Here is a 25,892-nt window from a genome sequence, read left to right on the forward strand (position 1 = left end):
TGGGGTTCGCTGAGCTGGCAGGAGGGTGCTGGCTCAGGGAGGTGGCGAGCTGGTCTGCTGTGATCTTGTTCCAGCTTCTGCGGGCGGCCTGTTGCTGGTGGTGGTGGGTCGTCGTTCTCTTGAAGGTGAAGTGGACGCAGCTGTGGTCCGTCCATTGAAGCTCTGTGGCGTGGCTGAAGTCGATGTCTGTGCTGGAGGAGAAGACTGCGTCGAGTGTGTGTCCGGCGAGGTGGGTGGGGGTGGACACCAGCTGCTTGAGTCCAAGATTGGCGAGGTTGTCGAGCAGGGTGCTGGTGTTGCGGTCGTTGTTGTTCTCCAGATGGAAGTTGAGGTCCCCCAGGAGGATGTAGTCAGCGGAGGGGAGGGCATGCGGGCTGACGAAGTCGGCGATGTCCTCGCTGAATTGTGTGCGTGGTCCCGGGGGTCGGTAGATCAGGGTGCCTCTGAGGGTGGTGTTCGGGTTGGTGTGGATCTGGAAATGCAGGTGTTCGGCGCTGGTCAGGGTGTTGTCGGTGCTGGTCGTGAGATGGATGGTGTTCCTGTGGATGATGGCGATGCCTCCTCCCATCTGGTTGGCGTTGCGGTCCTTCCGGATGATCTTGTAGCCCTCTGGGATGGTGATGGCGATGTCGGGGGCTGAAGAGGCGTTCATCCAGGTCTCCGTGAGGAAGGCAAGTCAGGGGCTGTGGCGTCTAGGAGGTTCGAGAGTTCGATGGCGTGTCTGTGGACGGAGCGGGGGTTGAGCTGGATGCACTTGAGGTGGGTGCTGCTGGTGTTCGACTTGGCGGGTGCTGGTGCGAGGCAGGTCCGGATGCAGGTGAACTTGCAGGCGTGGCAGCTGAAGGGTCCGTGGGAGCGTCGTGGGGTGGCTTGGTGGCATTCTGGGGGTCGGCCGGTGTTGAGTGCGATGAGGGTGGCGGCGGAGTACGTCAGGCGGGTAGGACGGGGTCTTCGTGGGCCAGGGGTCCTGGCGCTGGTCGCGATCCGGTCGTGGACGGGCGCAGACGGGCTTACCTTTGGCGCGCCTTCGGCGCACAATCGGCGCACCCGCTGCGCGTGACCGCTGCGCGTTCGCACGGTCGCCATATGAGGCGAAGTGCGCGGGTGGGCGGGGCAGCTGGGAGGCGGGAGCGGGGAGGGATACAGAAGGCAAAAGGGGCCGGGCTTAGCGGCGGTGGCGGGAAGCGGGGAGGGAGAGCGGGGCTCGGCGAGGTAGGCGGTCAGACAGGAAGGAGACAGCAAAACACGGGCACAATTACAAAATTACTAAAACAAAAACACTGGCACAGTTACAAAGGAAAAAAGGAGAAGCACAAGTCAAGGGAAATACTATAACAACAATACGAGCAACCGGCAGGCAGGCACGGACCGCGCCTCTCGGAGGAGGGGGCGTGGTCTGCGGCAGCGCGACAGGCAGCGAGGCAGCTAGGCAGGGCAGAGGGGCACACGCAGCAGCTGGTGGCCGTGCGGCGCGGGGGTGTCCCACAAGTGGGTCACACTCACCTGCGTCGCACGGTCGCCATATGAGGCCAAGTGCGCGGGTGGGCGGGGCAGCTGGGAGGCGGGAGCGGGGAGGGATACAGAAGGCAAAAGGGGCGGGGCTTAGCGGCGGTGGCGGGAAGCGGGGAGGGAGAGCGGGGCTCGGCGAGGTAGGCGGTCAGACAGGAAGGAGACAGCAAAACACGGGCACAATTACAAAATTACTAAAACAAAAACACTGGCACAGTTACAAAGGAAAAAAGGAGAAGCACAAGTCAAGGGAAATACTATAACAACAATACGAGCAACCGGCAGGCAGGCACGGACCGCGCCTCTCGGAGGAGGGGGCGTGGTCAGCGGCAGCGCGACAGGCAGCGAGGCAGCTAGGCAGGGCAGAGGGGCACACGCAGCAGCTGGTGGCCGTGCGGCGCGGGGGTGTCCCACAAGTGGGTCACACTCACCTGCGTCGCACGGTCGCCATATGAGGCCAAGTGCGCGGGTGGGCGGGGCAGCTGGGAGGCAGGAGCGGGGAGGGATACAGAAGGCAAAAGGGGCGGGGCTCAGCGGGGGTGGCGGGAAGCGGGGAGGGAGAGCGGGGCTCGGCGAGGTAGGCGGTCAGACAGGAAGGAGACAGCAAAACACGGGCACAATTACAAAATTACTAAAACAAAAACACTGGCACAGTTACAAAGGAAAAAAGGAGAAGCACAAGTCAAGGGAAATACTATAACAACAATACGAGCAACCGGCAGGCAGGCACGGACCGCGCCTCTCGGAGGAGGGGGCGTGGTCAGCGGCAGCGCGACAGGCAGCGAGGCAGCTAGGCAGGGCAGAGGGGCACACGCAGCAGCTGGTGGCCGTGCGGCGCGGGGGTGTCCCACAAGTGGGTCACACTCACCTGCGTCGCACGGTCGCCATATGAGGCCAAGTGCGCGGGTGGGCGGGGCAGCTGGGAGGCGGGAGCGGGGAGGGATACAGAAGGCAAAAGGGGTGGGGCTTAGCGGCGGTGGCGGGAAGCGGGGAGGGAGAGCGGGGCTCGGCGAGGTAGGCGGTCAGACAGGAAGGAGACAGCAAAACACGGGCACAATTACAAAATTACTAAAACAAAAACACTGGCACAGTTACAAAGGAAAAAAGGAGAAGCACAAGTCAAGGGAAATACTATAACAACAATATGAGCAACCGGCAGGCAGGCACGGACCGCGCCTCTCGGAGGAGGGGGCGTAGTCAGCGGCAGCATGACAGGCAGCGAGGCAGCTAGGCAGGGCAGCTAAATACAGACGTGCTCTTGAATTTTGGGGAGTTAATTTAGAGTATCTTTAATGTGTCCTTGACTACGGTGTTACTTTACTTTTTTAAAATTAGAAGCCGTGGCCTTGTGACGTCTGTAGAAAGTATATTTGGTGTCTTTTTGGGATTTTTTCATTAGATTTTTTCCAGCATCTTTGGTGGATTGCACTTAATACTCGCATTAGTTGCTGGTGTGCTTTTATTAATTTGTTTAAATAAATATGGATGCACATCCTTCAGCAGACGATAATATGTCCCGGCTGTTGCTGCTCCGCAACCGAATGCTTAATTACTATGGAGCGCTGCCTCTTGCAATGTTGAGTGCAGTTTATGGATTATCGTTTCGATTCTCCTTTTTCACATGCGTTCAACCTGTGTTCCATTGCCTGAGCTGTGATTTCGACTGGGCCCTGGATTTGTGTCTCTGCAGTACGGTGTCTCCCAACGCGGATTATGACCAGTTGATGAGCCCCTTAGTGGTTCATGACTTGCTCTGTTCTGGCAGCGGGATTATGGCCTTAGCAGCGACACATGGAATAATGGGACGTTGAAAGGTTTTTGCAGCGGCGCTTGAGTTCTTGGCACGCAGTTACATTGAATATGACCCAGTTTTCCTCCGATGGTGATAGAGGCTCCGGTTGTTGAGGAACATGTATGTTCATTCTCACTATTGAATTGGATGGCTGAAATGTTTTCAGATGAGAACAATGATTTCCTCTTGGAGGCGTTTGCTACATACTGTGCTTACATGCTGTTGGATTAAGACTGTTAGATTTTTCTACGTATTTATTATTTAGTTACTGTTTTCTATTATAATGTTGGAATTACCTAATAGGTTGTTGTAACTGGTAATGGTATCTCCATTTTTTTGGAAATTTTAGTTTCTATTTTGGAATCTATGTATCAAAGGTTATATTAGGGTGAGAGGAGGTCTGCCACTCTTTCACAAGGATGATGGCAACAGTGAGGTCATCAGTGATGTCATTTGAGATGTTATCAGTGATGTGATGAGTGATGTCACTGACCATGTCATGAGTGATGTAATATGTGACGTCATCACCAGTGCATTGCGGGCGCGCGAGTTATAGTTAGCTGAACTAACTATAACGGGGAATTTGGAATTGGAATTGGAATTGGAAATCGATTTATTAAGCGCGATTGCTGCCCGAGGGCGTCCAAGCGCTGGGTGTAAGGATCGCGGGACAGGTGACGTGACACATTAGAGCTCTGAGGCTTGGGTGAATAGTAGGGTTTTCAGCTTTTTACGGAATGACAGCAGGTCCTGGTTGGATCGGAGTGAGAGGGGGAGGGCGTTCCAAAGTTTTGCGGCATTCACTGAGAACGACCTGCCCCCGGATCTAGCTCTCTTTGCGCGGGGAACCACTGCCAGAAGGGCATCAGAGGAGCGGAGATTCCTGTTTGGGAGGTAGGGGATGACAAGCTTGCTGTTAATAGCGGGGCCTGTTTTCCAGAATGCCCGGTGTGCGATGCACAGCGCCTTGAATGACACTCTGTGTTTTACTGGCAGCCAGTGAAGACTTTTCAGTGCAGCTCTAGCTGACTGGGCTCGGGGAATTTTTAACAGGGTGCGTGCTGCACAGTTTTGCACTATCTGGAGTTTCCGGAGAGTCATCTCGGGAGCTCCCACGTATAGAGCATTGTTTGAATCAAGGCGGGACTGGATGAGGCCTTGAACTGCCACTTTCTTGGCTTCTGGAGGCAGCAATGGAAGGACCTTCCTTAGGGTTTTGAGGATACCGAAGCAGGTGGCGGATAGTTTGGTAGCCTGGGTGGAAAAGGACATCTTGCTATCCAGCCACACTCCTAGGCTCTTGACGTTTTCCTTGGGGGTGGGAGGAGGGCCCAGGGCTTGGGGCCACAAGGAGATAAAAGATGTTGGCGATGCTGGACCTAAAAGCAAGAGCTCCGTTTTATCTCCATTTAATTTGAGGGAGGAGCTAGTCATCCACTCCTTGATGTCCTCCAGGCAACTCAGCAGGCCTCCCTGAGGGTTGCTGATGTTCTTTTGAGCCAATGATACCACTAGCTGAGTGTCGTCGGCGTACGACACAATTTTGATGCCGTACGGATCGACGATTCCCGCCAGCGGTCTCATATAGACATTGAACAACACAGGGCTCAGAGAGGAGCCCTGTGGTACTCCGCAGCTGAGGGGCCTGCTGGATGATATGGTTTCAATGGTTTTGTTTGAGAGAAATGTCCAGCTAACTATAACATGGGCGAAACCTATTTTTTTCAGTAAACTTCTAAGGTTTTTTAAATGCTAATTCCTAACTATAACGTGGCTGAAACCTATGGTTTTTTCAGTGAAAAAAAAATAAAAAAAAAATATATATATATATATATATTTCATAAAAAAACTTCGCCCATTTAGGAGATCCTCACAGCAGGAAGGTAAGAGTATTGCTTTTATTTGCAGAAGCGAGAGTTACCATGTGCATCGATCTGTCCCAAAAAGTTCTGATGCCTGACGCGTTTCATGCACTGCTTGCATTTCTTCAGAGGCAAAATGTTCGTTGCAACGCAGGCAGACAGCACCACTCTTATCAACTGTTACCACCTGCCCCAGTAGGCGTTGGCTTGCGCTATGAATGGTGGTTGTTGTAGTGCTGAAGTATTCCTCTTGTGAGGTGCTTGCGTGATGCAAAAACATTAAAATTAATAACTACCCGAGTGGGTCTGGAAACAGTTCGGCTCACAGTAGCGCTGCCATTAGGACTTCCACACAGCAACCTTCCTGCCTTTTCTGTCGCTCGTCGCTTGACAACAGCAACAGTCCATGTTTCCCAGGAAGGGCTCCCCCACGACCGGGACCGGCCGTTTTCTTATTTCATAAAAAAACTTCGCCCATTTAGGAGATCCTCACAGCAGGAAGGTAAGAGTATTGCTTTTATTTGCAGAAGCGAGAGTTACCATGTGCATCGATCTGTCCCAAAAAGTTCTGATGCCTGACGCGTTTCATGCACTGCTTGCATTTCTTCAGAGGCAAAATGTTCGTTGCAACGCAGGCAGACAGCACCACTCTTATCAACTGTTACCACCTGCCCCAGTAGGCGTTGGCTTGCGCTATGAATGGTGGTTGTTGTAGTGCTGAAGTATTCCTCTTGTGAGGTGCTTGCGTGATGCAAAAACATTAAAATTAATAACTACCCGAGTGGGTCTGGAAACAGTTCGGCTCACAGTAGCGCTGCCATTAGGACTTCCACACAGCAACCTTCCTGCCTTTTCTGTCGCTCGTCGCTTGACAACAGCAACAGTCCATGTTTCCCAGGAAGGGCTCCCCCACGACCGGGACCGGCCGTTTTCTTATTTCATAAAAAAACTTCGCCCATTTAGGAGATCCTCACAGCAGGAAGGTAAGAGTATTGCTTTTATTTGCAGAAGCGAGAGTTACCATGTGCATCGATCTGTCCCAAAAAGTTCTGATGCCTGACGCGTTTCATGCACTGCTTGCATTTCTTCAGAGGCAAAATGTTCGTTGCAACGCAGGCAGACAGCACCACTCTTATCAACTGTTACCACCTGCCCCAGTAGGCGTTGGCTTGCGCTATGAATGGTGGTTGTTGTAGTGCTGAAGTATTCCTCTTGTGAGGTGCTTGCGTGATGCAAAAACATTAAAATTAATAACTACCCGAGTGGGTCTGGAAACAGTTCGGCTCACAGTAGCGCTGCCATTAGGACTTCCACACAGCAACCTTCCTGCCTTTTCTGTCGCTCGTCGCTTGACAACAGCAACAGTCCATGTTTCCCAGGAAGGGCTCCCCCACGACCGGGACCGGCCGTTTTCTTATTTCATAAAAAAACTTCGCCCATTTAGGAGATCCTCACAGCAGGAAGGTAAGAGTATTGCTTTTATTTGCAGAAGCGAGAGTTACCATGTGCATCGATCTGTCCCAAAAAGTTCTGATGCCTGACGCGTTTCATGCACTGCTTGCATTTCTTCAGAGGCAAAATGTTCGTTGCTATATATATCAAACACAAAGGTTGCCCCTGTAAGGAAAGCCACCACAGAGGCTTACTATCTGCAGCGCAGGCCCAAGCAGCTTCAGCTCGCACTTTCTCCTAATTCACGGCTCTACGCGTTTCAGGCCACCGCCCTTGCTCACGAGCCTGACAAGACTGGATACACAGCAACCACTCGATTTGAAACACCTGCTCTTTATTGAAAAGTTTAGCCCCCAAGAAAATGGCCTGCTCTGCTCCACTCCTTCCCTGAAAGGTTGGGGGTGATTTGTCAAGTGGGGGCCAAGAAAAAAGGGGGGTCCCGAAACGTGTTTTCCCCATGCAATTTTCCATAGGGCTACAGCCTGAACGGCTGAACGGAATTACACCAAATTTGGCAAAAAGGTAGAGTTAGGTTCGCAGATTGTGCTTTTCGTTAAATGGTGTAAATCCGTTCAGTAGTTCCTGAGAAAATGAAAAGTAAAATCATAGTGATATCTAGAGTCGAAGTACTGTACGCGTACAATTACGAGCACGAGTTGCATGCTGTTTGGCTGTCAACTGTCTGTCAACACTACGAACCAGGAAGTGTTGGCAGCCATCTTGTGCCTCAGTAGAACCAAGATGTCATCAGTGATATCACTGACCATGTCATGAATGATGTAATATGTGACATCAGCAGTGGATTGCGGGCGCGCAAGATATAGTTAGTACAACTAACTTTATCGGAGGAATTTCAATGGTTTTGTACGAGTGAAATGTCCAGCTAACTATAACACCCCTAAAAACTACAGTTTTTTCAGTGAATTTCTAAGGTTTTTGTAAATGCTAATTCCTAACTATATCTGGCCTGAAACCTATGTTTTTTTCAGGGAATATATATATTCTGTGAGCAAGGGCATCCCGCCCTAAACGCGTCAAACCGCTGTGCTGTGGTAACTAATAAACATCTTGCCTGAAATCTTTGGGACTCGCCGTGGTTTTCTGTTCACCGATGTTGGAAGTGCAGAACCAGTATTTTCGAACTATATATATATTCCTGTCGACAGGAAGGAGGCACCGCACAAAATTGGATACGCCAGCGTCAAAGTGGAACAAAAACTGTGTGGATATATATATATATATATATATATATATATATATATATATACAAATATATATGGGTATATATTTAGAGAGAGAGTGTTAGACAGAGATATATAGATAGAGATATATAGATATATATAGATACCCAGAAATTCAAACCAGTTATACCTAAAGTACGCTTTGCAAGTATTTTTAATATTTACTCAGATTACTTAGTCCACACAGACGTACATACTTTTCTAACTACTCAATTCTGATCAATTTGTCTACTATGGCATTGTAGACTATCTACTTTTATTAAAATAACCTTCTGGACTGCCTTCAATTTATGTATACACTTTTGATATTAATTGCCACAGATGCTTCTACTCCAGCACTATTTTGATATATTATATATGATTAGAAAATATAAATCTTCTCAACAGGAAGTATCATCAAATCAGAAGCCAGATTAACCATCCATGGCAGTAAACTGCTTTACTATAGCCCGTGTGCCTTCCACTAATCCTAAAATGTCCTCCTTATCCACACCTCCATAGAAGACCAACATTGCTACATCTGCAAACAAGCGTGTCCAACAGTCCTGCTCTCGTCTGTGCAATCACATTGACCTATTTTGCTAAAACTCTTGCTGGATGAAATAAGAGCTTTACGTCCATATGTCAAAGAGGCCAACACTCGCAATCAAAATCTTGATGACAAATTGTCCAACAAGGAAGCAAGAGTCTCATCAATAGAACAAACAATCAGTGATGTTCAAGATGAAACAGATACAATAGTAGTTTGGAAAAGGAGATGGCGCTCTTATACAATAGCAGTCTTGGAAAAGGAGGTGGCACTCTTAAAGATGCAATCGAAGGGCTTAGAAAAGAGAACTCGGCAAAATAATCTTTGTAGTTACCATCTACCAGCGGGACTTGAGGACAATGACTCCATTTTATTTTTCACATTCTTTCTGCCCCAGTTAGTACATTTACCATCATCCACAGTGTTGAATATATAATGGGCTCTGTCAGCATCCTCAATCAATGTCTCCGTTTATGAAACCCAGAGGAGTTATCATTTTTTTCTTGAATTTACTGACCTATTGAAAGTACTTACTGCAGCAAAGTCCAAAAAACAACTCCTTTGGTCAGGAAAGAAGATTTTCATCTTGCTGGATGTTTTCGGAGCAACATATTTCAGAAGAAAAGAATCCTTGATCTTCATCCACACTTCCTATTTTGTTTGCTAGCTTTGGGCTGATTCACCCATTCCTCTTCAAAGTGACTTTTAGTAAAAAGACTACTACGTATAATAAACTTGAAGATCTCAAAACTTTCTTCAGCTTCACTCAACTAATTGCATTGTTACCTCTGGTCCTTCCATGAGTTGAGAGCAGTTTAAGTGGTCCTTTGGACACTTATTATGATCTATGATTCATTTATGCTTAATAATTCTAAATATATGCTAATCCACCCTGTTTACATCTAACCTGCTTATTAACCATTTTTTCTTTTTTAGGTTCTCTTTTTTTCGTAATTATTTTTAATGACATCATTACTGAGACACTACATATCACATTGACATAAAAAAATTAATTCCATCAATTGCCCGTGCAGAAATATTTATATATTACAGTCATACAATCAATAACAGTGTGTAGCTGAATACATTAAAAAAAGAGTACAGCTGGGTACAAGAACAAAATGAAAATAGAAGGACCTATCGAGGTGGGTGGTCATGGCCAGACTACAATAGATCCAAGCAGACCGCACGTAGCACGCATATCTTCCTAAGGAGAGCCCGCCAAGTGTCATTGTCAATAATCAGGTGCCCCAGAAGGCCTTTTCTGATAAATTCATGCCACCAAACCATAGCACTGGAAGCCTCAACCAATAAACAATTTTGAGCCAAAACATGTGGAGCTAGGACGATAGCACATAAAAAGATGCCACCTAAATCAACGGGTATAAAAGGTGACAAACCCAGTATAATTCATTTAGGATCCTACCTTACAATAGTAGGACAAGGTATATTACACTTACCAAATAGTGTCTGCCAATAGTGAAAAACAGCAGGGGAGGTGGAAAAAATATGGACTGAACCAGCCTGGTAAATGGAACATTGGAAACACTTTGGGGGGGTTACGCTCTTGGTCCGAAAGCCTCCGAACTTAGATCGGAGGCTTTCCATCCGAGATTGTCGGTTTCACTTTCGACCGACTAATTACAATTTAGGCATTCTAAAGTGAAACCGGTCAGTCATTTTAGTTGGAGACTGGCCGTAATCCATATGGATGGCATTTTGCGCCATCTGGATTACAATGCTTGGTTTCCGGCAGGCTTTCCATGCCGGGCTTTCCGACATGGAGAGCCTGTTGAAAAGCAAGTTAGTGGGCCCCTAGCAGTACCCCCTTCTATATGCAGCCTCCCTGCACTGTGCAGCAGTAGCACATGCTCCCATAGGGAAATGTGAGTATGCAGCCGTACATTTACCCATAGGGAAATGTGAGTATGCAGCTGTATCCATGTTGGATACGGGTCCAACATGACCGGAGGTCAGTTGGACCCGTATCCATGACAATGTTGTGCAGACGCAAGTCTGCTCAACATTGTAAAAAGCTTTCAAGAGTTCTCCCTCAGATTCATGATAAATATATGATATGGAGCATAATAAAAATCATCAATGAATTTAAACTGATGGGTTTTAACCAGAGAGACATTTAAAACTGTGTTTGAAAAGACATTGGCATTTCTAATTTCATCCGGGATTACTATAGCCCCAAGATGTCCACTCCACTTTTTATGCTAAAGTCTAGAAACTCCCAAACCGATGTTGGATCTCTGCTGCCATAATTATTTGATTGCTTGACTGATGCCCACCTTAGGTAAACCCTGCCACAAGCATTCAAGGAAATCATTAGTAAAGCAATCAATGCCTTCCACTTTCAGACCAATGATGAAATGCAGAATCTGAAGAAAGCAGAAAAACCCAGATCGAGGAAGAGGGAATCGCGGGGGTAGTGTCTCGAATGACAGAAGACAATCACCATAAAAAATGAGCCCAAAGTAGATAAATTAGATGCCTGCCAGCAGCTAATATAGCTCTCATGGAATTGACGAGGAAAGTTTGGATTATAGCCCACATTAAATATTGCAATCCCTATATCCGCTTCTTCAGAAAGGCCCACATCGAATTGAAGACCCTGAGGGGCAGATTTTGATGTCGGTCGGAAAGCCTCTGACCGCCCAATAACAATGTAGGCAGTTAGAATTGAAACTAGACGGTCATTCTGGCTGGATTCTGATGTTTCCGCTGTCGGGATAATGTTGTCGGTTTCCTACAGGCTTTCCATGTCGGGCTTTCCGACATGGAAAGCCTGTCAGAAAGTGACTTTGGGGGCCCCTATCAGGGTCCCCATTCCTCCTCTGCCTCTGGTTCGGGGGCAAGGGGGTCCTAATGGGGCCCACCTGTTAATCCCTGCACCGAGTGGCAGGCACCTTGAGGATTAACAGAATCTCCCATTTTTCCATGTGAGCTTGTGCTATGGCCGGTTTATGGCCGCAGCACCTGCTCCCATTGAGAAATGGGAGTATTCGACCGCACCATGTGGGGTCACATTGTAATGGCAGTGTTGGGACTGCTGACCAGAGATCGATCCCTAGACTGCGGCGCACGTCCGCCCGACATCATAATCAGGCCCTAAGTGTCTTAATTTAGTCTGCCTAAAATTGCCTGTATTGATAATGCCAGAATGTGGGGTGATATCAGGTTCCCAGAGAAGATATTCTAGGGACAGCCCTCCTAGGCCCCAAAGTTCACATCTTAATACTATGCAGAGTCAGGACATAAATGCTGCTAAAAAATAGACCGCAGGTTTGATAGTGTAAGTTCAGCCGCAGTACATGGCCGCTGCAACATCAATCAATCAATCAATCATTACATTTATAAAGCGCGCTGCATACCCGTTAGGGTCTCAAGGCGCTGGGGGGGGGGTGCCGCTACTGATCGAAGAGCCAAGTCTTGAGGAGTCTTCTGAGGGCCAGTAGGTCCTGAGTCTGTCGTAGGTTGATTGGAAGGGTGTTCCAGGTCTTGGTGGTGAGGTAGGAGAAGGATCTTCCGCTGTCTGTGGTTTTCCGGATGCGAGGGACTGTGGCGACGGTGAGGTTGGCTGAGCGAAGGCTTCGGGAAGGGGTGTGGAAGCTGAGCCGGTTGTTGAGGTAGGTAGGTCTGGTGTTGTGGAGTGCTTTATGTGCGTGGATGAGGAGCTTGAAGGTGATCTTCTTGTTGACGGGGAGCCAGTGCAGGCCTCTCAGGTGGGGTGTGATGTGGCTGCGACGGGGAACATCGAGGATCAGTCGAGCTGAGGCGTTCTGGACTCGTTGAGGTTGTCTCAGGAGCTTGTTAGTAGTTCCTGAGTAGAGGGCGTTCCCGTAGTCGAGTCGGCTGGTGACGATGGCCTGGGTGACGGTCTTTCTCGTGTCGATAGGGATCCATTTGAAGATTCTGCGGAGCATTCGGAGGGTGTTGAAGCAGGACGCGGAGACGGCGTTGACTTGCCTGGTCATGGAGAGGGTGGAGTCCATATGTTTGCCCTGGGCTTCTAATAGCCCAAATACATGTTTCTTATGCTGCATCTGTCTGTACAAAAAACCTTTAACAAGATACAAGGACATCATCCAAAAATATATAAGTAGCGAGGAAGAATAATCATTTTAATTAAGTTGCAGCATCCAATTAGACCAATATGTAAACAATGTCATTTGCAGAATATCTCCTGAGTTCTGCTAGCTAATACATGATAATTAAATCCTCCATTTTCAGGGAGACTTCAACTCCCAAATAATAAATTGCCGATTTGACCCAACATTTATCATCCACAGATGGAGCAATATTAGCTAAAACTAAGGTCTTATAAAAATTATGTTTATTCCCAGATAGAGCCCCATATTAATTTGCCATTATTTCAATAGCAGCTAAGAGATTCTTCAAGACAAAGGTCAAGAAAGTAATATCATCTGCATAGGCAAGCACTTTATTCTCCAGTTGATGAAACCACAATGAAGCAATGTCCTGTGAGCTTTTGAGGGCTTGGAAGCAGCATTCTATGTAAAGTACAAAAAGCAGAGTTGAAAGTGGATATCCCTGTCCAAGGCCTCAATTTATCTGAATTTAGTCAGTGGAAGTACCTGAACATAGAACTCTAGCCTAAAGATTCTTGTATAGCTGCTGAACCCAAGTAATGAAGCAGGGTCCAAACCCTGAAGTGACCATGGTTTCCCAAAGAAAAGGTCATGAAACCCAGTCGAAGGCTTTTTCAGCGTCTAACTGTATTACTCTGATCGGGTTCCCTGAGCACAACCAGCCTCTAGAGCATTGATAACCATATTATCATGGACAGTAGGATCCCACCATGGGACAAAGCTGTGTTGATTCTCATCGACTAAATAACAGATGACCCATTAGCTAAAATCTAATAAAAATCTTGGAATCAGCATTGATCAGCAAATTCGGCCGATATGAGTCACAATGAGAGGTATCTTTCCCTTTTTTAGGGAAGATGACAAATTTGGTCTCAGTCCGTGACCTAAGAATCTGCCCATACGACTCAAACAAGTTAATTCAGAAAGGACCATAACAATGGATGTGATAATCTAACATAAAACTCCAGTGGAAGTAGTTCTGGGCCACAGCCCACAGAACTGGGACCAATTCCACATCATACAGTTTCTGGTAAAAACAGCAAAACTCTTTGCGGATAAGGGCAGGATCGGTCACTATATCCCCTTGAGTAGTCACAAACCCGGAAAGATAAAACTTGGGGTATTTCCTTGCTATTTTAACAATAAATTATTGTTTTACACAAACTTTTGTAAATAATATTACCAAGCATTAGCCCCCTAAGGGAGGCTTGGAAAATTATAAACTGATCCATCAAGGGAGCAAAGGATCTCCAATTGTGGGCCACTGGAGATCTAACTATAAGCGAGCCTAGATGGATACGAATAAACCGAGCATTAGCATCAACCTGAGCAGCTTGCTTCCTACAAAAGGAGGATACTTTTATGGTGTGACCCCTACAAAAAGCTTTAAAAGTATCCTGAACAATAAAAAATAGGCACACCCACAAGTTGTACTCCAAAACAAGCCTTACTTCTTTGTCCATCAAGTGAATATAAGCAAGGACATCATTATAAATTTAATAACGAGCCCTCGACCGGAATGAAAAGAGACAAGAAGTTATGATCTGATATTATCCTGGTGTTCAGGGAGATGCTAAGATTGGAGAGGAGAGTTTGGCTAGCAAAAAAAATATCTAACAGAGAAAAGGACTTGTAGGAGGGAGAGAAGTATGTAAGTCCATGTTCCCTCACCCGAGACTGTTGCCAAACATCCACCAGAGCATTCCATCAATTGTGATGAAGCAGCCATGACCAATTTCTTTGAGCCATAGGTAGTGACCAGAGAGGGGTTTAGCCACCTACTGTGATAGGTAGAGTCAATTCATGGGTTAAGAGTAACCTTGAAGTTGCCACAAATGATTATTTGTTCAGGCCATTGAAGTAGCTCTGAAATCAGGCTATTAAAGACCATAGGGTCATCCATGTTGGCCCCAGAAAGAACACACAAATTGACTTGTAGCTTGCCCCTCCTAACAGTAGCGATAAGCTATCTTCTGTTCCGATCTATACACTGATACATGAGTATCCAGCTCTTATCCTGAGCTAGCAGAGCAAGCCCTCTCTTGGATGAAGAAAAATAGGCTGAGACCAAGCCTGATACCCCAGATCATCAAGAAGAGAGGTCTGTGAATTCAAGAGATTAGTTTCCTGTAGACCAACTAAATAAGGATGATAATTATATAACTCCTCTTTTATCAGCTTGCATTTGTGGGGTGCCTTCAGCCCACTTGTGCTCCACGAAAGAATATGAATGTACTCGTCAAGACCACCCACCTGGCTAAACCTTGACATTCATGACCGAACATCCAGAGCACCATAACCACAAAGCATAACGTAAGGCCTCATTTTAATTTTTGGGCCTGTGCCCCGCCACATACCCTTCACCAGAGAAAAACAGAATAAAGGCAAAAGCAACTGCTGCTGCTCCCCCTAAGAACATTCCCAGCCCCCACCATTGACCTGTAGCCAAGCACATCCCTCCCATACTAAGTCAGAAATACTAGCTAGCCACTCCACCCAAACGAAGAGAGACCACTAGCTCTGTAGTAGTCAAAAGTGCCAAATCCCTCTCCCTAGACACCCAGGACAGGATTGTGAAAAAAACTAAATATGAGAGAAAAAACAAGAATGAGGAAAAGCAGAGCTGAGATCGCCCAAGAAATTCCAAATCTCACCAAACTTGAGATGATAGAAAAGAAAAACTAGACAATGAAAGATAAGGCAAGAAGAAAGAGAGGCATGCCCAGGGAGACTAGATCAAACCCTCTCTGACTTTCTATGAGGAATGAAGGAAGAATAGAGGAAAGCATGGCAAAATCAGCCAGTTCCATTAGTCTCCTTATCTACCCCCATGCTACTGGCCAGGAGCCCCTTGTATCTGATGCAGAAAATTGCGGGCTCCAGCAATGGGACCGAGGCTCCAAGCTTTTGAGACAGGATATGTTCTCTTAACTGCCATCATTAAACCACTGTCTCATTAGAGAAATCAGATTGAACAAAGAAATCCACTCCAGCTGACTTCACTGGTGAACTTGGACAAACAGCTCTGCATATCTCCTGGTGCAGCAGGAAGTTACCAACGTGTTTGAAGATGTCACTGGATAAAGAGGATGTAACCCCTCATGAGGAGGCTGAAATTAAAATGATTGGCTCTCTGGATCATGCAATCCATGGCCCTGTCAGCCAAGGAATGGAAGGCTTCCTGAAAAGATGGACTACATAGCCTCGGATCTCGTCCCCCTCCTTGGAATTCTCAATACCCTAAGCTTGTTCCGGTGGGACCGATTCTCAAGGTCGTCAACCCTAGCTGAGAGTATAGTTATCTGATTATCCTGTTATGAGATCTGTTTTTTCACTGTTCCAACAGCCATTTGGTGGCTTTCCTGCACTATCTTGACTTTCCCGTTGTAGAAAATCTGCTCTGGAATAGAACAATGCTTGGGACCACATAACATTGGTATGTAGGGACTGAGTCACCATACCACCTCGGTATCCATGAGCCAGAGTCCAACTAGTTATAGTACCTCACTTGCCCTCCTAACCTTACCAGAGAAACAAGTGAATTGGCACCCCAGAACATAATACTCTCAACCCTCATAGGGATCGTTGTAACAGGATACACCCCATTGCTCAGTCACTCATACTTGTTCACAATAAGATAACCAGGAGACAAGAAGGAAGTTTAGAACATTTATTTGAACTATTGTGCTCTGAAATGCAGTATACATCCCATAATTAAAAAACAAATGCATAATAAAAATACTGTTAGCATGGTTAATAATCCATATACCATGAAAACCCATGGGACAGAGTAACCTAAACCCCCCTGCCCTGCTACTAAAGGCAAATATTTGTATATAAAAGATCTCTGGTATTACTAGCAGACCCCGTACCTTAGCAGAAACAAATGGATGTTCTACATCTTCGCAGATGCAGTGCTCTTCTCTCAGAACACTTGTGTGTTTTTGGCTCATGTGCTCATCTATATGACAAGACATGTGAGCACATAAACAACAGGTGCATTCTTGTGTTATGTCTAGGTGTTAGTGCCTGGCCAGAAAGAATAACAAGGGACATTATTGTTTGACCTCATCGGTGGTGTTCAGAATAATTCCCAGAAAAATAACAGACCGCGAAAACACATCAAGGTTCCATGAGAAAGTACAATGTGGCACAAAAGGAGGTGTTTTTATATAGTAACTCGTGGACAGGAAAATGAGGCTTATAAGGTGCACCGTAAGGCTAACATTCAGAAAACTACAATGGGCAATGCAGGAAACACACAACCCCCTCAACATGGTCACGATAATAGCACTAAAAGGGAAACTAGATGTGACACATATAATTACAAAGCAAACATGCCCAAAACCTTGCTTTGAGATTGTCAATGACTAAAAACTAAAATTAGAAAAAATAGTCAATTTAAAAAAATCATCAAATTAAGGTGCTTCCGAGGAACCCATAAGGTCACTCGCCATTACATAAGCTGAAGACTCCATAAAGAAATCCGACTCTGCACATAATGATTAGTTAACAGCCCAAGCCACGAACTCCCAAAAATAAACATGGCCTCCATCCTCAGCCGATGCTGAGACAGTTACCGGGCAACCTGCATCCGTGTGTATAGATCATATACCTTGTTGTCCATGCACCGATGCACAGGGTTCCTCTTAGGTCAAAGGCTCACACCTCACATTGTAAAAAAGTCGCAAGCCCAAAGGATAGTTCTGAAAATTGGTCGCTAGGTGATTCAGTCCAAAGTCCAAGGCAGCAGGGGTCTGCGAAGCCAGGCATATGTCCAGTCCCCATTCGAAGAGACACCAGATGCAGTGGAACCCGGGCTGCACACCGGTAAACCAGGCAGGTTGGATAATCAAACACCAATCAAGATTCAGTTTTTGCAGTAGAAACATTCCAAAGTTATGGTACATACGGTCAGTGTAGGGTTGGAGCGATGCCAATGAATTCAGGAGCACCTGCAAAGAAGCATCCATTCCGGAAAACCAGGAACAGGACTAGAAGGCCGCAAATGCAGAATAACAGCAACGGGAATCTTCTGAACACAGTAGAGAAAATGGAGTGGAGAAAAGCCGGGATCACCAAACATGGTCTGAAAAGAATTGATGGGGCCTGACCCTACAACCTTAAAAAGTAGGCAAGGTTGACCGTACGAGAGACTTTCAAGATTTGATGCGCTAATTGTCCGAAATACAAGGGAAGGTTTGTGTTTAAAAACGACTGTAGTTCAGTAGAAGTACTAGCCACCTGCAATTCAAAGGTCCCGTGAACAGATGTAAGAGTTATTTCTTGTTGAAACAATAATGCTTGAGTCTGCTTAGCTTCCTGCAACAAGTGACTAACTGGGAAACGGACAAAATATACAGGACTCAAGCCCGCATTCCACAACAGCCTTAATCACTAAGCATGAGATAACTCCCATTAGAGAGTACAGTAACAAAATGGAGAATTGTGGGAGTCGGAATTCCTTTTAAATAATACACAAAGGGGCCTATTATCATGTCGGGCGGATCGCCACTGCCCAACCAGCGGTGGTGATCCGCCCGCCATAACTCACCGCCGGACAGCCATTTACCCCCGCATGGCAGGGGGTACCGATTTTCCGCCTGCAGGCAATTGTCACGAATAAAAAAACACACTACATAGAAGAGGGTCCAAGGGCTAGTTTAAAGACTCAGTACTAGATACATGCCCCTAACACTGACATGAATTACACAAGAGGTATCTAGGAGTCAAAGAAAAGCTCTAATCACAAACAACCATTGACATGACAGAAAACAAGTATTGTGAACTAAATTATTCAGTAGCACCACGTGATATGATATAACAGAATCCACGTGATTACTCTACTGGGAGACACATACCCAAGGATAGGTGAGAATTATCCCATCAGTTGTCGATCTGTTCCACCACTTTTACATCATATGGGTTCTCCTTACCCAGGAGTTAGTGCAAACACAGTCACAGGAGTATGAAAGGACTGTGAGAGTAAGAATACCCTGTGCTTTAATCTAGTGGGTGGTGTCAGTGTAGTATGACAACTGAAAAAAGCAGTGCAAATAAGTGATTAGTGATAGAATAAAATTAGGTAAGACTGAGTGGAAGTGAAAATTTCAATGATTTCTCTGTTCAGCAGATATTCTGTTAAATCTGTTAATTCACCATTGCTTTTATGTTTAGGGAGCTGAGAGAAATCATTAACATTTTCACTTCCACTCAGTCTTACCTAATTAGCTTACAGCAGCCCCTGCCACAATATTGAATATGCGGGATGCAACTGCCACAGTGGCAGTCGCATCCTACTGGGCACAGTGTGACAGCCGCACCTCTGGCAGTCGGTAATGTTTAACGGTACAGTGGCCATCGTCATGGGCAACTCAGTTAGGTGTTGAAGTGCTGCATACACTGTGAATTTTTACATGTTTACAAACAAGTGAATGTCCGACAGAAGAGTTGCATTCTTCCCCAGTGATGTACCCTGCCTTGTTCAAGGGGTTCACTAACAAAATATCGACCCTCAAAATATCCCCATACCAAAATACTGTGACCAAAATATTGGTGTCAAAAATATTGTCATCTTATACTGATAATGGTAAGTAAAAAAATATAGAAAAAATATATATCACTGTAATACATATTGTTGTACTAAATATTGTTTTAAAATATATATAAATTGAATTAATAAATATATTAAATAGTAACATTAATGTAAAAAAATTAATTTGATTTAATATACATTTACTAAATATAACAAATAGACTTAATTCTAAAAAGTTAAACACCCATGTAAAATAATAAATATATATATTTACTTATATCTACTTAAAAACAATTATTAAACTAATAATTTAAATTTATTATATAACTTCAACATTTTAGAAAAAAAATATTTATATATAGATTTACATATACCAATAACATAAAGGGGCCTATTACGAGAAAGGTCGGTAAACCTCCGACCTTCCATCTATGGCTTTCTGACCCCAATCGTTAGTTTCAAGTCCAACCGGCTGAATATGTAACAGCCAGTCGGAATTGAAACCGGACGATCGCTCTGGCTGGCTTCTGACTGGCTCAAGGAGCACATCTGCCAGTCAGAACTGGCTCGTTATCCCCAATGGACGGGCCTTTCCGTCCTTGGGAGTACGATGCACAGTTTCTGGTATTGTTTCCATGCCGACCTGGCCGACATGGAAACCAAGTTGGAAAGTGTGTTTGGGGGTTCCCAGCAGGGCCCCCTTCTGTGTGCGATCTCCGGTTGGAGCTGAGGGTTGATCCCTGCACCCGTGGCAAGGTGCCTGCCATGTAGTGCAGGGATGAACAACACCTCCCATTTCCCTATGGGAGCGTGTTTTATGGCTGGTTTACAGCCGTAATGCACCCTCCCATTGGGAAATGTCAGAATGTGACTGAACAGTGTTCAATCGCATCCTAATGAGGCAGGTCGGACTGCCGACTGAAGGTCACGCGGTCCTGTTCTGGAGACGGTGTCTGCCCGAAATCGTTACCAACCCCCAATTCTTTAAACAAACAATTCTAATGAAACAAAAAAGTAAAGAACCTAAAACCCTGGAAAAATATTTCACACATTAAAAAAATTACTAATTATATAAATAAACCAAAACATAATACAAATCATAACAATATAAAATAAATTATAAAATATAGTATTTTATTCATATACTATTCCCACTACAATCTAAACAAAACTACACAAACTATTAGAGTAAATATATAAAAGATGTACTACTACCACTTCATGCAACACAAAAATAAAATAAACTGGGTAAAATGTACAAATCTCCCTCCTGTAAATGAAACAGTAGTAAAAGTGTTGGAATGTGCATGGGCACAATTTACTAATCCCACTCTAGACATTACAGCAGCAGGGAAACTGTTGAAGTTCAGAGGCGTAAAATTTACTGATCTCACACCAATGAGTACAACAATAGGGAAAGTGTTGAATTGAGGAGGGGTCAAATGTACTATTCCCACTCCAGTCAGCACAACAATAGGCAAAGTGTTGGATAGCGTGGGGGGTAAAATTTACTATTCCCACTCCAGTCAGTACAACAGTAGGGAAAGTGTTGGATAGCGGGGGGTAAAATGTACTATTCCCACTCCAGTCAGAACAACAGTAGGGAAAGTGTTGGATTGCAGAGGGGTAAAATGTAATATTCCCACTTCAGTCGGTACAAGAGTAGGGAAAGTATTGAATTGTGGAGGAGTAAAATGTACTATTCCCACTCCAGTCATAGCAACATTAAAAACAAATAAAACATCTTGAACAAAGTGAAATTATTTAAAAAATAAAGTAAATAAAAAAATAAATATGTTAAAAAAACTACAAATATATTTAATATTAAAAAGAAAATGAAATAAAAATATATTACAATGTTAAAGCATATCACAAATAACAACAAATATTATTATAAATAAAATGCAAAATAAATTCATACAAATATGTTTTATTTATTTAGAAATTGTTTATTAACAAACAAATAATTATGACATAAATGTCATTTAGTTACTTCCCACCCTATAACCCCACAAAACTCACAACCTGCACCTAAAACTTAACTTTAAAAATCAACAAGTGTACACAATTATTAAAAATATCAACAAACTAATTATCATGATTAAATATTAATTATTGATTAATTCTAATAAATGTAGTTCCCACAATATACCTCCAAAAAACACACAACACACTCATAAAATGTATCAGCTTTTTTTTACACTATTAACATAATTATCAATGTAATAATTAAGATTAATTAATTTTTATTAATTTAATCCCTACACTTTACCCCTTTAAACTCCACTATCCACACCTAAAAATGTATTACACTATTAACATAAAATAATTATCCATCAATTAATATTAATTAACAATAATTATTAATTCATTGAAAATAAATGACGTCCCACCCTTTATCCCTATAAACCCCACAACTATAAACAAGTACAAAAGTAACTTAATTAATTGTCAAATAATAAATTAATATCAATTAGCAAATAATAACAAATTGATTAAAAATAAATTACTTCCCACCCTTTACCCCTATAAACCCCACAACTCGCACATAAAATTTACATTAAAAAAAATGAATAGCACAATTGACATAATTAAATAAAAAATAATAATTATTGGCCCAATTATGATATATGTCGGAAAGCCTCCGACTGTATCATTAGTTTCAAATCTGTCAGACTTATTACGATGAAGGCTTTTGGATTTGAAACCGGGCGGTCGGACCGACTGGCTTCCGACGGGCTCAAGAAGCCCGTCGGCCAGTCAGAGGACACTCATAATCCCCTATGTACAGCATTTACGCCGTGGACATTATGATGTTGGTTTCCATCAGGATTTTCATGCCCGGCTTTCCTACATAAAAAGCCTGTTAGAAATCAACTTTGGGGACCCCAACCACAGCGGCCTCTAGTTGAAGGCATTGGGGGCACCTCTAGTGCACCATTAGGTTCCTGTCACACAGTGCAGGGATTTAAAAAAATACCCTTTTCCCTATGGGAGCTTGTGCTACATTCAGTTTATGGCCGCAGCACAAGCTCCCATAGAGAAATGATAGTGTGTGACCGTACCATGTGTGTTAGCCCCTAATAATGCTGTCGGAACCACGGTCCCAATTCTGCAATGAATCAGGTTGGCCCAACATCATAATGAGAGCCTATATGTATTGAAATTTAAATACTTCCCACCTTATACCTCTATAAACCTGATACAGCACTAAAAGTTTTAAAATGTGTTTTCATGTAGTTTAATAACTACTAAGAGATTAAAAAAATATAAATAATATTTTGACAAAAAACTTACTTCATATACATTTAAAATATATAATAAATTACATACCAATAATTCAAAAGTGATCATTTAAACAACAATATTTTTACAACTGATATCAATGACTTTGATATTTTAAACATCTATATTATTTACCTTAAATTGGATTTCTTGCTGAAAATATTTCCATATCACAATATTTTAGCATGGTGATATTTGTTTTTAGATATTATGTCTGAATATCGTCACTACATTCACAACAATGAGTAAAAGGGACTGACCATAATTCATGGGATATCTACCTACAGGAAAATGTTTCATGCATGCTGTGATTTTGGAATGTCGAAATAGGCAGTGAAAAAATGCTGTGTAATAACCACACTGCTGAAGGTGTTTCAGCTATAGTGAATGGGGGTTGCTCTAAGTTTTCTAAATGCAGTAAGGTGAAAACAAATCAGTTCAATTCGAGTAATGCCATGGAACGTACCCATAATTAAGTGTTTGAAGCGTCCAGCTAAACTGCACAATATATCTAAGCTTATTTTGACCATGATATAATGTTAACATGTCACTCTGCACAATATCAATGACAGACAATACTATGTTGTTGAAGAAGTAAATATGAGATGACAACGTAGTAATACTATTATCAACAACAGCACACACTTTGTTCAAATTATCTTGGTCACTGTGTCTTACACCTGCAGCAGCTTTTATCTGGGATCATTTCCAAGTTTCCTTATAGTTAGCAAATATAAATCTTTTAGAACAGGGGGACTTTGGACCTAAAAGAAAATCTGAGAAAGTCATGTCCTCGGATAGGAGAGAAATTTGTTGTTTTACTGCAGAAATTGTGCAATGTTCCAACCAATGTTGGCATAACTTTCTTACCGTATAGATGGTAATAATACCGGAATGTGTTGACTGTGAGTATCGTATGATCAGGTCTACTTGATTTAAACGCAGTTGTGGAATTAAGAAAACGAGCATGACAACCATTTACATCCACTGGCCACAACAACCACCCGCCAGGACTTTAAAACGAATAATTAAATGTACCATCCTGCACCATGCAATTTAATTGTTCTTCTGTGTAATTTGTGAAACTCTGCCTAAAGTAGAAACAGTCAAGAGATGGAATGGTAAAGTCATTTCCAAACAAGTAATCTGCTGGATTGTTCCATTCAGGAAATTCATTTTTTCTGTGCCCTGAACCTGCCAGGACCTGGTACCCCTAATCAATTTCAAATCAATGGTGTCCATCCAGTAATTATAACCTTTAAGGGCCAACTTATTGACAAACATGGCAGTATATATAAGCTTAGTTTGAGTAGGCATATATTTATTTGGCAGAATCAGAGATAATTTACAATTATGACATGGGGTCTGAACTGTCATATCCCCAACAATATGTATATTTTATTTTTGGTTTTCTAAACTCTCTGGAGGTGGGGTTGGACAATGTCCCTGCTGTGTATAATTAAAATGGGGACAATGTCTACCTGTTCTATTTAGAAAAGTGTGTCCATTATGATGGTAAAAGAACGTACCCGCATGGTTAGCAGAATTAGGATATAGATCTTCTGATGTAAAAACAGTATAATTCTCTAATTCAGTATAGAATTTACAGTGTCAACATCCGAATCATCTGAATGTAACCGAGGTACTATCACATCACCCATAGAAAATTTGAACACATATGGTATCTGCAGGATCTCTGTCTGACCGAATATGTCAAAAGGAACTTTAACACAAACAATATCCTCAGTCACTGGAACAGCTGAAATGTTAACGAGGGACAAGTCTCTTTTCATTTCATGTGATGAAGAACGGGTGGCGAACACACTGTGAACCAATTCTGAAGCAGTACGTTCCAGGAGGTAATAGCTGTTGATAAGTAAGAAAAAAACTGTTACAAATCCAATCTACATGAACAAGAAAACCAAGAAAAGTATGATCCAGACATATATCCAAGGATAGACTAAATAACTATGTTTTAACCATGAAATTAAAACACAAATCTATGCTGGAGACAGAGTCAAAACATAAATGTATATAGTACCTGAAGGCGCTCAACTGAAAATCAGGAGGTTGGGACTCAGCATTAGGACTTGGAAATACCAACTCAGATGGACTCATCAAAGGTGGATCCTTATAAATGATATCTGTTGTAGAAGACGTGATATAAGAAGCAGGCATTATATCAGAGAAATTTTCAACGGAAGAATCAGCCTCCCCCAGCCAGCGAGTATCAGCATCAGTGGTGCTACTAGGCTGGAATAAGAAGTCTTGTGGAAAAGAACAACTATTTTCTGACATACTATGAATTATTGGCCACATTGTGTAGTTTGACATGTTCAATGGAGAAAAAGCACTTGTCTATATAACTTGGAAGTGTTGGCAAAATCACAGATTGTGTAACCTGAAGTCCAAGGACTAGAACAGGAGCACGGTACGTTGGGCTGAATTCTTTTTTGATGGATACCTTTTCTTGAACCAGAACTCCATTTTTTGGAAGCCAGAGGGAAACCGGACTAGGAACTTCGGAAGTCGAAGGATTAGATGCAGGCAAACGTTTGCATGAGTTTGATTCACAGAACTGTTGTAGATCCTGTAAGACAGCACAATGGTTATCTGCGTCAAAGTTTGTGGTATCCGCCACTATGTCTGGACCATCTTGATCCCAAAACGTCATTTGTACAGGGTCCGCCCACTCAGAGATATTTTAAGGAGGATATTTAATGCTTGTGAACTCCAAAAAAGATAGTTCAACCAACCATGCTCTGTACATAACACTATAGCCATCAAGAACTGCTTTAAGTCACAGTTCATTCTCCACAACAGAATTACCCTCAGTCTATATGGAGAAGAAAAATGCACTTGTATACCCATGGACTTCTTTGAATCAGGGTACACTTTAGAATCGAATGACGGACATTGATCCGAGTGGTATGCACAGCAGGCATATGTCCCAACCAAGACATGCAAGTCTTTAATAACAGTTTGAGCATCAGCCGAGCACTGTGTCCAAAGCCAGAGGAATCTAGAGCAAGAATCGACTGCAACTAAAATTAATTTGAACGCCGTATCCGAAATCAGAGGACTGCAGTGATCTAAATAAATGCAGCCAAAAGGCTTGTTGGAAATAAACATTTTTGTCTGAAATGGATGAGATATTGTAGAGTGTTTAATATTCTGTCATATGTCACAACATAAAATATATTTTCTGGTTTGTTGGTATAAACCTTGCCACCAATATCTTTGCTGGAAAAGTGAATGGTATTTTAAGAAAACAGTGGTCCTTGCGAAAAGCTAAAATGAAATTCAATTAATATAGACTAGAATCAGTGCTATATTGCTACTATCCAGCTGGACAGTGAGCAGCTCCGTACACCCGATCACCACATCGGTCCTACTTGCAGCTTCGGACACCTGATCACCACATCGTTCCTAATTGCATCACCTCCCGAAGACCACAATTCCTAAATTCCACCATCCGTGGAGTTTCCACAATTTCTGAGATCGCCACGCTGTGCTTTTTAACCCCTGATCCTCAGATCCAGCCCAGCCTATTCTGTCAGACCTGAATT

The sequence above is a fragment of the Lissotriton vulgaris genome, chromosome 9 (assembly GCF_964263255.1).
Source record: "Lissotriton vulgaris chromosome 9, aLisVul1.2, whole genome shotgun sequence".
NCBI classification, from domain to species: Eukaryota; Metazoa; Chordata; class Amphibia; order Caudata; family Salamandridae; genus Lissotriton; species Lissotriton vulgaris.